Source organism: Canis lupus, chromosome 4 (genome assembly GCF_011100685.1).
Source record: "Canis lupus familiaris isolate Mischka breed German Shepherd chromosome 4, alternate assembly UU_Cfam_GSD_1.0, whole genome shotgun sequence".
Classification (NCBI taxonomy): Eukaryota; Metazoa; Chordata; class Mammalia; order Carnivora; family Canidae; genus Canis; species Canis lupus.
Genome location: NC_049225.1, coordinates 50695570 through 50710617, shown reverse-complemented (window position 1 = coordinate 50710617; position 15048 = coordinate 50695570). Strand labels below are relative to the sequence as shown.

Here is a 15048-nt window from a genome sequence, read left to right as displayed (position 1 = left end):
CAATTCATCAGATTAGTTGGTTTCCATTTTGTGGCCGAAGAAATAGTGACTGTAAGACATTAACTTGCTGAATGTCATACAGAAAATGATGACAAATCAGGCTCCATAGTCTGAATTTTTTTTTTCTATGACCTTAAACTGGCATCAGGAGAGGTCAGAAGATACACTAAAACAAATAAACAAAAATCTGTTAATATTTTGATTCCTCTTCTAGGTCCTTAATTTTTTAATCTCTTTGACCTGAGCAGAAAAAGACAAATGAAAGGTGAAAGCCACAAATAAGAATCCTTCTGAGTGACTCTGTGTGTAATGAGCGAGAGCTCTGATCCCTTATCCTTCTCTGTGAGTGACAGTCATCACTGCATAATGAGGTTACAGCTCTTGGAGGAGATGCAAGGAGCCAAGGGATTTTCAGCCTGAGAGAGCCAGAGAAGCTACACATCATAACCTTTCAAAATTGGGGATCCTGTTCCTACCCATGACATCTCTGCAAAGCTGTCATGAAATTTAAATCCACAGAGATTTGTGTGTTGATTCAGCATGCAAGTGCCTAGCCCTCCAAGGAGCAGCAGTGTGTATATAAAAAGGAAACTGAAACATGAAAGCTTGCTATCAGTGTTGCATCAAAAACCCAGCCAGAGCACTCTCCTCTATTTGGTTCTTTTTCACTGAAATAGACCTGCCTGCGGGAGGGATTGTAGACCCAGATGTCCTCATCTGACCCACATATGGGAGGATGGAAAGAAGCAGACCAGCTCAGACAAATGTTTGAGCTTTGAACATTTACTCCATGCTAGGCTCTGTTCTCTCTGTTCTCAGGGCAGATAACAGAAAATAAGAGAGATGAGAACCTTGTCTTCATGGAGCTCACAGTTTAATCGGCAAGATTAATAGGAAGATCTGAAATACAAGACAGAGGAGCAAGAGAGGTTCTCAAACTCAGAGGACAAGCCTCTCAGTGACTTAAATTGAGCTGGAAGGGGGCTTTGAAGATAAGGAATATGCAAAAACTTAGAAATTAGAACCATTTCTTTCTAGGCTCATAATTCAGTAGATAGAACAGAGTGCAGGTATTGGGGTTGGAACCATGATGAACCATATTGCCCCTGCCTTGCCCACTCTTCTAGCAGGAAGACCAACAATGGTCTATTGTTTTACCACTGTATCCATGAGGATTACCCTCAAAACTTCTGCCCATTTCTTTGGTGCTCCCAACCTCTTTAAAAAATTACATTAAACTACTCAACGCCTTTGTTCCATTGTATATTATTGGATACATTTACAAGAAATGCATCCAGTAGATTAAAGTTCTATATTACTGTTCAATTCATTGAGGCTGAGAACTATAGTATAGGTATAGAAGAAAATATCCTTCTTAGGAAATACACATGGAAATATTTTGGGATAAAGGGCAATAATGAACGTAATTACTTTCCAACTTTTAGGAAAAACATGTTTATATGTTAAAGTGAGGTGGATTTGGGTAAATAATATGCTCCTTACTATCTGTGTAACTTCTAAGCTTGAAATTGTTTTCAAGTGAAAAGTTTTATAAAATGGTCCATGACCCTGTCCCTTAAATTTCATCCTCACTTTGAGATTCTGTAACATTTGCTTTCCACACTACCACCATTGCACAAGCCCCCAGAGATGTGGTAATCCAGCTGTAAATCCTTTGTACTAGGTTCTGTCTCAGGCAAATGCCCTGGGATACACTTATCACAACAGAGGTTTGAACGTTCCAAGCAGGGTTTTATAAAATGCTGGAAAAGAGTAAAAAAACAAAAAAACAAAAACAAAAACAAAAACCTACACACATACAAAAATACAAACAAAAACAAAAACAAAAATACAAGGAGGAGGCTGACGTACCTGGGATCCAATCCTTGCTGACACTACCTGGGACAGGACACTGCCTCTCTTTGTTCTTCAATTTTCTAATCAAATTATGGAGATAAATACAATAGTTCAAGTGGTTAAAAAATAGATAAGGCACAGAAAAAAGACATATGAAAAAGAAGTGTATAAAGGGAAAATTAGCCCTATTAGACATGTATAACATCAAGTGACTGTAGTGGAAGCAGAGTGAGTGGTACTAATACTGTGCTGGACAGAAAAAACAATGAAGCAGAATGATAGTCCAGGAATCTATCTCAACTCCCCCAGATATGTTATGTTTGAAACAGAAGGCCTTTTAAATTTTGGGGAGAAAGTTACAGTCAATATGTTCTGTTGAAAAAAAAAAAAAAACAAAGAACTGGAGAGAAGTGGATCTGCAGAATGATAGAAAACAGGAAGCTGAAATACTGAGGAACATCTGGGTCCTGCCCTCACTTTTCTATCTCAAATGCTAATCTGAAGTGTGGCAAAGAGCTTATATAGAGAAAACTGAGGATAGCTAGACATAAGATGGGCAAGTATAGAGCTGAGGTTCTATTTTTGTTTGAGCAAACAGAAACAGCACGAGTTTTTGTTTGGGAATACACCTCCTCCCAGGCACACACTGAAAGTCTACAAGAATCAAGATGGGCATATGCAGCTGACATCATGTATTGAAGAAAATCAACTAGAGCAGGAGTAGGCAAATTTTGTTTGTAAAGGGCCTGATAGTAAATATTTTAGACTTTGTGGAACAAGAGACAAAATTGAGGATACCGTGTAGGAGGCAGACAGAATTATAGATGGCCAAACTTTCTCACCTCTGGAATAAAACAACAGATAGCAAAACAGTCAGAGGGAATCTGCAGATGACCACTGAAGAGAATTCACATACTAATGTTCGTTTCTCACTCTTTTTGTAAAATCTGAAGATGCAACAACAGTAAGCCCACATGACAATATTCCCATATGGCAATAATTGGCTGCTTTAGATAGACCATGTCCTTTCCACCTGGCCTACTTCCCTATTTATGCATTTGAAGTTCATCTATATTGTTGCATGTATCAGTAGTTCATTTCTTTTTCTTTCTGAATAGTATTCTGTTGTAGGATACACCACACTTTATCAATTCATTAGGTGATGGTCATTCAGATTTTGTGATTGCCATAAATAAGGCTACTGTAAACATTCACATACAGGACTTTGCATGGATATATGTTTTCATTTTCATGGGTAGATACTGAGAGCAGATTTGCTGGATCATATGGTAAATCTATGTTTAGCATTTTGAGAAACTGTTTTCCAAGCTGGCTTTTCAAAAAATTGGCTTGTCTTATAAGCCAATTGGCTTGTCAAACTATTGTTTCTTATATATTCTGGATATAAGTCCCTTATCAGATAGATGATTCGCAAATATTTTCTTTCAGTTTGTAACTTATTCTTTCATTAATGGTATTTTTTAAAAAAGATTTTATTTATTTATTCATAAGAGACACTGAGAGAGAGAGGCAGAGACATAGGCAGAGGGAGAAGCAGGCTCCTTGCAGAAAGCTCGATGTGGGACACTATCCCAGGACCCCAGAATCATGCCCTGAGCCAAAGGCAGATGTTTAACTGCTGAGCCACCCAGGCATCCCCATTAGTGGTATTTTTTGAAGTACAAAAGTTTTTAATTTGGTGAAGAACAATTTATCATTTTTTTGTTGATGTGCTTTTTTATTTTTGTAACTAAAACATGTTCACTTAATCCACAGTTAAAAGATTTTCCTCTTATACTTTCCTCTAGAACTTTTATAATTTTTGTGATTACATTTAACTCTATGATCCATTTGAGTTAATTTTGCATATGGTGTGAGATTAAGGTCTAAATAAATTTTTACCATATGAATACCTAATTGTTTCAGTACCAATTGTTGAAAAGCTTATCCTTTCTCCCACAGGATTGGCTTGGCCCCTTTGTTAAAATTAATAGACCTAAACGTAGGAGTGTATTTCTAGATTCTCAATTCTGTTCCATTGATCTATACATCTATTTTTATGTCAATAGCACACTATCCTGATTATTATAGCTTTCTTGTATGTTTTGAAATCGGGAAGTAAGAGTCCTCTAATTTTGTTCTTTTTCTTCAAAACTGTTTAGCTATTCTGAATCATTTGCACTTCCACATAAATTTTAGGTTAGTCCATCAATTTCTGCAAAAAAAAAAAAAAAAAGGCCTGCTGAGGTATTGATATAGACCTTATATATATATCAATTTGGGAGGAAATTCCACCTTCATAATATTGTATCTTCCAATCTATGAACATAGAATATGTCTCCAGTTATTTAGGTCTTTTTAATCTATTTCCATAATGTTTTATAAGGTTTGCCCTTCTTTTATTAAACTTATTAATATATATTTCATTCTTACAATGCTATCATAAATGACATTAAAATTTATTTCTGGATTGTTCAGTGTTTGCATATAGAAATATAATTGATTTTGTATGTTGATCTTCTATCCTGTGATATTGCTGAAATCATTCATTAGTTCTAGTAGTATATGTAAGTGTTCTTTATATTTTCTACAGGCAGTATGTATCTGTGAAAGTGTAGTTTTCTCCTTTTTCAGTCTGGATGCCTTTGGCTTGTCTTATTGCCTGATTTCACTAGCTAACACTTTTATTATTGACTAGAAATGGCAGAGGTAGAACACTTTTCCTTGTTCTTGATGTTGAGGGAAAAAGTTAAGACTTTCATTATTTCATTTAATATTAGCTATAGGTTTTTAAAAATGCTTCTTATTGGGCTGGAGAAATTTCATTCTATACTTAATTTGTTGACAGTCTTAAATTTTTCCTTTTTAATCATGAATGAGATTTGGATGTCTTAAATGCTTTTTCTGAATCTGTTAAGATGATCATATGGTTTTTGCTTTTTAAAAAATTAATACAGTTTATTACATTAATTGATTTTGGAGGATAGTTTAACTTTGCATTCCTGGGATACATCCCACTTGATCATAATGTATAAACATTGTTTTTGATTGGGCTTGCTAGTATTGGTGAAAAATTTTTGTATCTACATACATGAAAAATATTGGTTGGCAGTCTTTGGGTCTGTTTGTTATTGCTGAGTGATGCCTTTGTCTTTGGTGTCGGGGCCTTACAGGATAAGTTGTGTTCCCTTTTCCTGTTTTCTGGTAGAGTTTATGAAAGATTACCAGTGAAGCCATCTGGGCATGGACTTTACTTTGTGGGGATATACTTAATTATTATATGTATTATAGGTCTATCAGATTTTCAATCTATTCTTGAGTCAGTTTTGTTAATTAACATCTATTAATTTTTCCTTTTCATTTAAGCTGTAGAATTTGTTGGCATGAAGTTATTCATAGTATTTTTGAAAATTCTTTTACTTTCTGTTGACTTGATGATGTCTGCTTTTCTTTTTTATAGTGTGTCTTATTTTTTATAATCTTTGTCAGTTTAGATAAATTTATCATTTGATTATATTGATTTTTTTTCTGATTCCCATTTCATTGATTTCTGCTCTATTATTATTATTTCTTGCTCTACCTTCCATTTTCTTTCTTTCTTGTTTGGAGTTTAGTTTATTCTTTTTCTAGTTTCTAAAGATCAAAATTTGTATTATCGATTTATTTTTTCTTTATCAATACAGGCATTTATTTATTTATTTATTTTTTTAATTTTTATTTATTTATGATAGTCACAGAGAGAGAGAGAGAGGCAGAGACACAGGCAGAGGGAGAAGCAGGCTCCATGCACCAGGAGCCCGACGTGGGATTCGATCCCGGGTCTCCAGGATCGCGCCCTGGGCCAAAGGCAGGCGCCAAACCGCTGCGCCACCCAGGGATCCCAGGCATTTATTTTTTTAAAGATTTTATTTATGTATTCATCAGACACACAAGAGAGGCTCCCTGCAGGGAGCCCCATGCTGAACTCAATCCCAGGACTCTGGGATCGTGACCTGAACCAAAGGCAGAGAGGCTCAATACAGAGCCCCTCAATACAGGTATTTAAAGCTGTATGTTTTCTTAGTACTGCTTTACTGACGTCTCATATGTTTTTATATGTTGTGCTTTTGTTTGATTCAGTTAAAAATATTTTCTAGGGGATCCCTGGGTGGTTCAGCGGTTTGGCGCCTGCCTTTGGCCCAGGGCGTGATCCTGGAGTCCCAAGATCGAGTTCCGCATGGGGCTCCCTGCATGGAGCCTGCTTCCTCTCTGCCTGTGTGTCTGCCTCTCTCTCTCTCTGTGTCTCTCATGAATAAATAAAATCTTTAAAAAATATATTTTTTTAATTTTCTTGGTGAGGACTTCTTTGCCCTTTGTGTAATTTAGAGGTGTTTTTATATTTTCAAATACTTATGAATTTCCCATATTTCTTTTTGTTGTTGATTTCTAATTATAATTCCATTGTGAGAACATCTTTTGTATGATTGAATACTTCAGTTTATGGCCTAGCATATGGTCAATACTAGAGAATGTTTCATATGCACTTGAAAAGAATGTGTCTTTTTCATTTGTTAGATGTCAATTATGTCATGTTAATTCATAGTTGATAATGTCGAGTCATATATATGGTTGCTAGTTTCCTGTCTAGTTTTTATGTCAATTTTTGAGAGAAGAGCTTTTAAGTTTCCAGTTATTTTTGTCAATAGTCTATTTATTTTTCTTTTCAGTTAAGATTTTCTGTAAGTTTTGCTTTATGTATTTTGAGACTCTGCTGTTATGTACAGAAACGTTTATAATTGTTACATACTCATAATTCTTTACTATTATAAAATACCCTAACATTGTCTATCTTAAAGTCTATTTTGTCTGATAGTCTATTTTGTCTAGCTCCTTCTGCTCTCTCATTCTTACTATTTGCATGGCATACTTTTCTTAATTTTTTTGTTTAAATTTTGTGTCTTTGTATCTAAAGTGTTTATATCTAAGTGTGTTTGTATCTAAAGCTCTTGCAGATAGCATATTGTTGGGTCTCGTGTTTGTTTTAGTCAGTGTGATAGATTCTCCCTTTTAAGTTTTTTTTAATATAAATTTATTTTTTATTGGTGTTCAATTTGCCAACATATAGAATAACACCCAGTGCTCCTCCCGTCAAGTGCCCACCTCAGTGCCCGTCACTCAGTCACCCCCACCCCCCGCCTACCTCCCATTCCACCATCCCTAGTTTGTTTCCCAGAGTTAGGAGTCTTTCATGTTCTGTCTCCCTTTCTGATATATCCCACTCATTTCTTCTCATGTGGGAGAATTCACCACATGTAAATTCATGCTATCACCTAATGTCATTTCCTTTTAACTTGGAGGATTTCCTTTTGGATTTATTGTAAGGTAGATCTGCTAGGAATTAATCATTTCCTTTTTTTTAAATTTAATTTAATTTAATTTTAATTTTTTTAATTTTTATTTTTTATAATAAATTTATTTTTTATTGGTGTTCAATTTACCAACATACAGAATAACACCCAGTGCTCACCCCGTCAAGTGCCCCCCTCACTGCCCATCACCCATTCACCCCCATCCCCTGCCCTCCTCCCCTTCCACCACCCCCTTCTGATATTTCCCACACATTTCTTCTCCCTTCCCTTATACTCCCTTTCACTATTATTTATATTCCCCAAATGAATGAGAACATACAATGTTTGTCCTTCTCCGATTGACTTACTTCACTCAGCATAATACCCTCCAGTTCCATCCACATTGAAGCAAATGGTGGGTATTTGTCGTTTCTAATGGCTGAGTAATATTCCATTGTATACATAAACCACATCTTCTTTATCCATTCATCTTTCGAAGGACACCGAGGCTCCTTCCACAGTTTGGCTATTGTGGACATTGCTGCTATAAACATCGCGGTGCAGGTGTCTTGGCATTTCATTGCATCTGAATCTTTGGGGTAAATCCCCAACAGTGCAATTGCTGGGTCGTAGGGCAGGTCTATTTTTAACTGTTTGAGGAACCTCCACACAGTTTTCCAGAGTGGCTGCACCAGTTCACATTCCCACCAACAATGCAGGAGGGTTCCCCTTTTTCCGCATCCTCTCCAAAATTTGTGGCTTCCTGCCTTGTTAATTTTCCCCATTCTCACTGGTGTCAGGTGGGATCTCATTGTGGTTTTGATTTGTATTTCTCTGATGGCAAGTGATGCAGAGCATTTTCTCATGTGCATGTTGGCCATGTCTATGTCTTCCTCTGTGAGATTTCTGTTCATGTCTTTTGCCCATTTCATGATTGGATTGTTTGTTTCTTTGGTGTTGAGTTTAATAAGTTCTTTATAGATCTTGGAAACTAGCCCTTTATCTGATAGGTCATTTGCAAATATCTTCTCCCATTCTGTAGGTTGTCTTTTAGTTTTGTTGACTGTATCCTTTGCTGTGCAAAAGCTTCTTATCTTGATGAAGTCCCAATAGTTCATTTTGCTTTTGTTTCTTTTGCCTTCGTGGATGTATCTTGCAAGAAGTTACTGTGGCCAAGTTCAAAAAGGGTGTTGCCTGTGTTCTTCTCTAGGATTTTGATGGAATCTTGTCTCACATTTAGATCTTTCATCCATTTTGAGTTTATCTTTGTGTATGGTGAAAGAGAGTGGTCTAGTTTCATTCTTCTGCATGTGGATGTCCAATTTTCCCAGCACCATTTATTGAAGAGACTGTCTTTCGGTATAGCTCAGGGGCAGAGCATTTGACTGCAAATCATTTCCATATTTGTATTTCATCTTCATTTTTTTAAAGTTCACCTTCATTTTTTTTAAAGATTTTATTTATTTATTCATGAGAGACACACAGAGAGAGGCAGAGACACAGGCAGAGAGAGAAGTAGGCCCCATGCAGGAAGCCCAATGTGGGACAATATCTGGGACTTCGGGATCATGCCCTGAGCTGAAGGCAGACGCTCAACCGTGGAGTCACCCAGGCGTCCCTCATCTTCATTTTTTAAAGGATAGTTTTGATGGATATAGAATTATTTGTCAATGTTTTTTCAGCATGTTGAATATGTTGTCTCATTGTTTTATGACTTCTATTTTTTCTTTTTTTATGATTTCTAGTTTTTTTATAAGAAGTAAGTTATTACTTTTATTGTGGTTCCTTTCAAGATATTTGTTTCTGAATTCTAAGAGGTTATGATGTAATTAGAAGTTGATCTTGTCTTTACCATACTTAGAATTTGTTATGTTTTTTAGATTGATCTTTTTCAAACATTTTGGAAGTTTGTAACCATTATTTCTTTAAATATTTTCTCTGCTCCTTTTTCTTTTTCTGGGACTCTCATTATGCACATATTGGTACTTTTGATATAGTTCCACAGGTCTCTGAGACCTTGTTTATTTTCTTCATTTTTTTCCTTTTTTCAAATTGTACAGTCTCTATTGATCTATTTTTGCTGATTCTTTCTTCCACCAGCTTAAGTGTATTGAGCCCTTTCAATATATTGTGTATATCAGTTATTGTACATTTTATTCAGAATTTCAATTATGTTTTCCTTTATATTCTCTATCTCTACTGATATTCTCTATTAGTGATTTGTTACCATATTTTCCTTTAATTCTTTAAGTTAGTTTCCTTATTCCTTCAAATACCTTTATTATCCTTCATATTCACCCTTTGTAGCTGCTTTGTAGTGTTTGTTAAAGTAAACATCTGGATCCTCTTGGCAATAATTTCTATTTATGCTTTCTTTGTGTGTGGATTGGGCAAACTTTCCTGTTATGCTGCATTTTTCTTTTTTCTTTTTTGGTAAAAAATGGGCATTTTAGATATATGTGGCACTCTGGATTCTGATTTCTTCAACCCAAGGGATATTGTTGCTTTGGTTGTTTACTTGTTCAGTGATTTGGCTGGACTCATTCTGTCAAATCTTTCTATCCTGCATTGTGTGATCAGTGATGTCTCAACTCAGGTTATTTTTCTGAAAAAACATTTTTTAACCTTTAAGATTGGCTTTTCTGGGTTTGTTCCTGTTGGCACAGCTTAGTGTTGGTCAAAAGTTGTACTTACACACTTTGAGACTTTCCCTTTTTGATGATGGTCCTATGTGTAGATTGGGGAATGCTTCAAAGTTTAAGCAGTTATCAAATATGCTTCAGTTTTTATTTTCTGCTGGGCAAGGCCTCACATTCATCTAGGAATGAGTCGATATATAAGGCCTTCTCTCTCTCTCTTTTTTAAGGATTTTATTTAAGTATTTATTTGAGAGACAGAGAGAGAGAGAGAGAGAGAGAGACAGAGAACATGAGTGAGGGGAGGGGGAGAGGGAGGGGGACAAGCAGACTCCCTGTTGAGCAGGGAACCTGCTGCAGGGCTCAATAACAGGAGTGAGAGATCATGACCTGAGCTGAAGTCAAATACCACCCAAGTGCCACCCAAGTGCTCTGCTAGGACCTTCTCTTGGCTTTCCTGAGCAGACACACAGCCTTCTAGACCACTAGAAACATTTGTATTATTATCAAAACTTGTCATGCCTACCTTGTTCCTTGTATTTCCTTGCTATATTTCTGGCTAGTGTATTGTTTGGCCTAGTCATTATCACAGCCTCTGGCAGATGTGATGTTTGCTGACCTAGATTGGCACAAAGATCACTATTATTTTCAACAAAGCCCTTGGACATGTGGCTTCTCTCCACTCTGTTCCAAATCAAGTCAGCCCTCCACGGTGGTAGAGCTGTCTGTTCTTACATTCTGTCCAACCATGGTAGAGCTACCATGCCATGAGCTGGAAGGAAGGATGGGAACAGACTATAAAGTCTCAAACTTTCACTGTCCTTAGAGATGGTTAGTAGTTTTTCTTGAGTAAAAATTTCTCAATTTATTGTATGCCTTTGATCAATTTTCAGACTCCTACATGATTGCTTTTAACAATTCTATCTAGTTTTTTTTTTTTTTTTGCAAAGATTTTATTTTATTTATTTGAGAGAGCACAAGCAGTAGAGACAAGCAGAGGGAGAATGAGGAGCAGACTCTCTGCTGAGCACGGTGCAGGATGCAGGGCTTGATCTCAGGGCCTGAGACCATGATCTGAGCCAAAGGCAGATGCTCAGCCCACTGAGACACCCAGATGCCCCCAAATCTTTCCAGTTTTATCATTGCTTTTTAGAGTATTTACCAAACCTCTTTTCTGACATTTTTGTGGTTCTTTCTGTAAACATACACATTTTATAAAGCATATTTTCCTACACATTTATACACTACATATAAATGTAATCAAGCTTCAAAGCTGAATCCCAAAGCCATCATAAGGTACCATCCAGCATCCCATAACAGCTCATAAACAAATTATAATCTCCTTCTTATTCCCTCTGAAATTTCATGAAAAATATATAATTTTCATAATATCAGGATTAAAAACCATAGAGCTTTTCTTTCTTTGGTCACTGGTAAGGAGAGAGAGGAGAGAGAAGTATTAGACTTATTCTATATCCCATGTAGCATCACTCCTGATGTGAGGACCTAGAAGAAATAGAATGGTAATAACCACAGATATGAACATTATTTATTTGACATTCTTGTGTTACAGATTAACAAACTGAGTTTTAGGGAGATTAGCTGTGGGTTTTTTTTTTGGGGGGGGGAGCAAATTTTGGATTGTTATTTTTTTAGACACTCAGTTATATGTACATAGCCATTATTTTTTTTTAGTGGTGATAGAGTTGGAGGAGTTGAAAAGCTGTGTGGAAGACTGATGTTGGCTGTTTGGCAGGATAAAAGTACTCCCAGTAATTCCTTTTACTTTCTTTCTAAGGAAAAGAATATGCTTTGTTGTGACAGCAAAGGGCTCTTTCTACAGGAAGAGAAAAATCAATTTCTACAGATGCCAGCTCTGCATTCTCTAGCTATGTGGCTAGAAATATGAAATTGAAATATAATGGTCAGGGATTTGTATTAGGATTCATTTGGGGATATGTACTGGGAAAAGAATGTGACAAACTCACAGTGCATTGCTTCTACACTCAGTTTAGAAATCAGACATCTCCTTGGGTCACTGATACCAACATTCAGAGTATCACCATTTCTTAACATCTCTCATAAGTTTCTGGGCTGAAATAGGACACCTGCTTCCAGAAATGGGATAGACATAAATGAATAGATCTCTTTAAAAGTAGCAATTGCCTGTGGTTTGGCTAAAGTCTTTATTCTCCCCCATACATAATAGCAGTGGCTTTTACTTAATGCTTGCCCCATTGTATTAGATGCTTGGATTTTGCTATGCTTGGGAATTTATTTGCACTTTCTGTACCAAACAGAAAGTTTGTATCTATACTCCTATACTCCAGCATAGTAGTATAGATACACACCTCTGTAATCATGGAGGTGGCTTATCTGTCAGACACTAGGACAGGGATTTTTTTTTTTAGCCAAAACAACATGTAGTTTTTAAAAAGAGTAGGAGGAAGATTAAGGGAATGATATTTTGAGGTCCTTGGATATTAGAATTTGAAATTATCTGATATTGAAAAGCATTTGCCTACTGGTCAGAGCTGTTTTCATATAAGGATAAATCTTGTTGCCTTGACCTAGCACTGACCACAACCCATGAAATTAGAAAAGACTATGGGGAGGAAGAGAAAAAGGCTGTAGGATGGAGAAGGAGAGGATAGAGAAAAGGAGGAAAAAGGGAAAATAGATAAGGGAACTCAGAGAAGTAGTAGCAGAAAAGGAAAGGAAGAAAGGAAATTCAAGAAAGAAAAAGAAAAATATAGGAAGAGCAAGCAGAAAACCAGGAAAGATGACAAAAGAAGCTCTATTATACATCATAGGACCTGGACACTAGTGTCCTATTTTGGAGATGTCTATTAATCTCTCTGGACTTGTACTTTCCCACCTGTGGAATGAATAGATGGGACTGAGTGATTACTTATGTTCTTGGTGACTTTTTATCCTATAAGAATAGCACCCCATTATAGACTGCTTTTCAACATGCTTCTATCTGTGTTATCTTATTTTCTTCCACCACTCTCTTTACTTGGCCACTCCTTTCTAGTCATGCATCTCTTCCTGCTATTCACCAATATGTGGAGTCCATTCATCCTTTTGTGCCCACCTAGGCCTTTTGCACCGTAATTCCCTCTCCCTGAAGTTTTTCTTCCTTTAGGTCTTCCTGAGGCATGCTCTTTCATATCACCTAGATTTATACTTCTTTGGAGAGCCTTTGGCAACTTTCCTATGTAATAGGAGACCTCACCTGTACCCTCTCCTCCCTCAGTCTCTACCCCATTAATTAGTTCTACTTAATTCCTGGGTGGTATAATACCCAGTATTATAGTATAGTATAATATATATGTATGTAATTTTTAAAAAAATCTCTAAGGCAAGGATTTAGTCTTGTTCTCTCATGTACCCCTACCACCAAGGACAGTACCTGCTATATCATTGACACTTAATAAATATTTATAGAATAAATCTTACACCTGGCTGTGGTGGTAGACCAGCCAAGTTTTAATATCCCCTTTTAATAGATCAGGACACCACAGTACAAAACAAGAATCAGTTTAAAACACCCTTTTATATGGCGGTTATTTTTGCCTAATTCCCGTGTCAGTCTGTGTACTTGCCCTGCATTTATACTAGACTTCAGTGCTGTGCTTCCCCACCCTCAAACTCTATAACATCCTGCTCTGATTAATAAATTGCAATCAATTGCAATGTCTAATTACCTCCTTAGGAGGTCTGAAAAGAATGTAATAGATGGAGCATACTTACCTCTCAGCATGGGAAGGGAGTTATGGCTGGGTAACCCAGAAAAAAAATGCTTCTAGGAGAAAAAAATAACAAGTGAGCAAATGAAAAGTTGTTCTAAGTAGGAATAACTGAAATGTGCTTGCTACTTCTAAATACAAAGTTTAATAGAAGTTGTTTGGCTTGATGTCTGGAGTGTTTAAAGCAGTATTTCTCCAAGTATGATTAACAGACCACCTGATTCAGATATACCCAGATACTGGATAAAAATGCAAATGCCCAGAAAAATTCCAGTTTGATGGAATTAGAGTCTCTGAAGATGTAGCCCAGAAAACTACCTCTTTGCTAAGTGGCCCATGATGTGTTCTGATGCACACTAGAATTTGGCATAAGATTAGCTGAAAGGTTACTTAGTTTTGCTTTGCTTTTTAAAGAATAATATGCTTTGAAATAGATAGTTTTTTCATTTATTTATCATAAATATTTGCTGAGTGCCTACTTTGGAAAGATACTGTGCTGGATGGATACAGAGATGAATTACATGTGATATTTGTGGTAAAGGACCTCTGTCTTTTAAAATTACTAAAGGTCATGGAAAGAAGACAATGAAATGCAATGGAGGGGCCCCATCCTGTAGTCTGGACTCTGTGTAGGTAAGCTACTATCAGGAGATTTGAAGGTGTATCATGTGGAAGGGGCATAGGCCATGCTCAATATGGTCCAGAGAACAGAAGTAAGGCCAACGGGTGGCTGTTTCAGGAAAGTTTTTAATTTGGGCTTCATATGGAGAAGAATATTCCTGCTATCAGAGCTTCCCAGTTGGGGAGCAAGTGGTCACTGGCCTCATCCAAGTGGGTATTGGAAGACCATCTGTTAGAAATTTGAAAGCAGGGAATCCCATACTTAGTGAGAGGTAAAGCTTTTGACTGAGATTGACTGATTCACCAAAATATACTATTAATTGATATTCTACAACAATTTGTAGATCAAAATTCTTTTATGCCTAAACTCTGTGAAGGATATAAAATGGATAAGACAGGTTCACCATGGATAAAGAACAAAAGAAGAAAACAAAAACAAAAACAGTTAATAAGATTGACAGCCAGCATTTCTGGCATGCTCACTGGGTGCTGGTGCTGGATCTTATGTTAAACACCATCCATACATTACTTTCTTTGTCCTTAGAGCAACTTTTGATGTGGGTATCATTATTATCTCCATTTTACTGATAGGCTCAATGATATCTAACCCAATGACCTCCTCATCCCAGGAAGAGGAATAACATTTTAGAATGACTCAGTTTTGTAGATTTTAAAATGTTAAGACAAAGTTCTCATGTGATTTTTGACTCTTTCCCTGGCTAATGTGTACTCAGCTTTCAGAGCTTGCCTTCAATGTCACTTCTTTGGGACAACCTTCTCATCTCCCCTAGATTAAACCAGGTGTCCTATCCTCTGCTCTGTCAGAATCTTTTAACCCTTCTTAGCTCCTACTGC

The 15048-nt window shown here is 36.6% G+C and overlaps 1 long non-coding RNA gene across 16 annotated transcripts in view; it reads right to left on the bottom strand.

Moving 5' to 3' along the window:
- LOC102156270 overlaps nt 1–15048 on the bottom strand; it is a 55436-nt gene that overhangs the window by 13644 nt on the left and 26744 nt on the right. For 10 of the 16 annotated variants that reach the window (XR_005358301.1, XR_005358312.1, XR_005358311.1 and 7 more), the window contains 3 exons: nt 13577–13628; nt 2656–2701; nt 1873–1937 (listed from right to left, as the gene is read on the bottom strand). This is a non-coding gene — a long non-coding RNA (uncharacterized LOC102156270). The remainder of the gene's footprint in view (nt 1–1872; nt 1938–2655; nt 2702–13576; nt 13629–15048) is intronic. The other 6 variants (XR_005358304.1, XR_005358303.1, XR_005358308.1 and 3 more) reach the window with 2 other exon arrangements.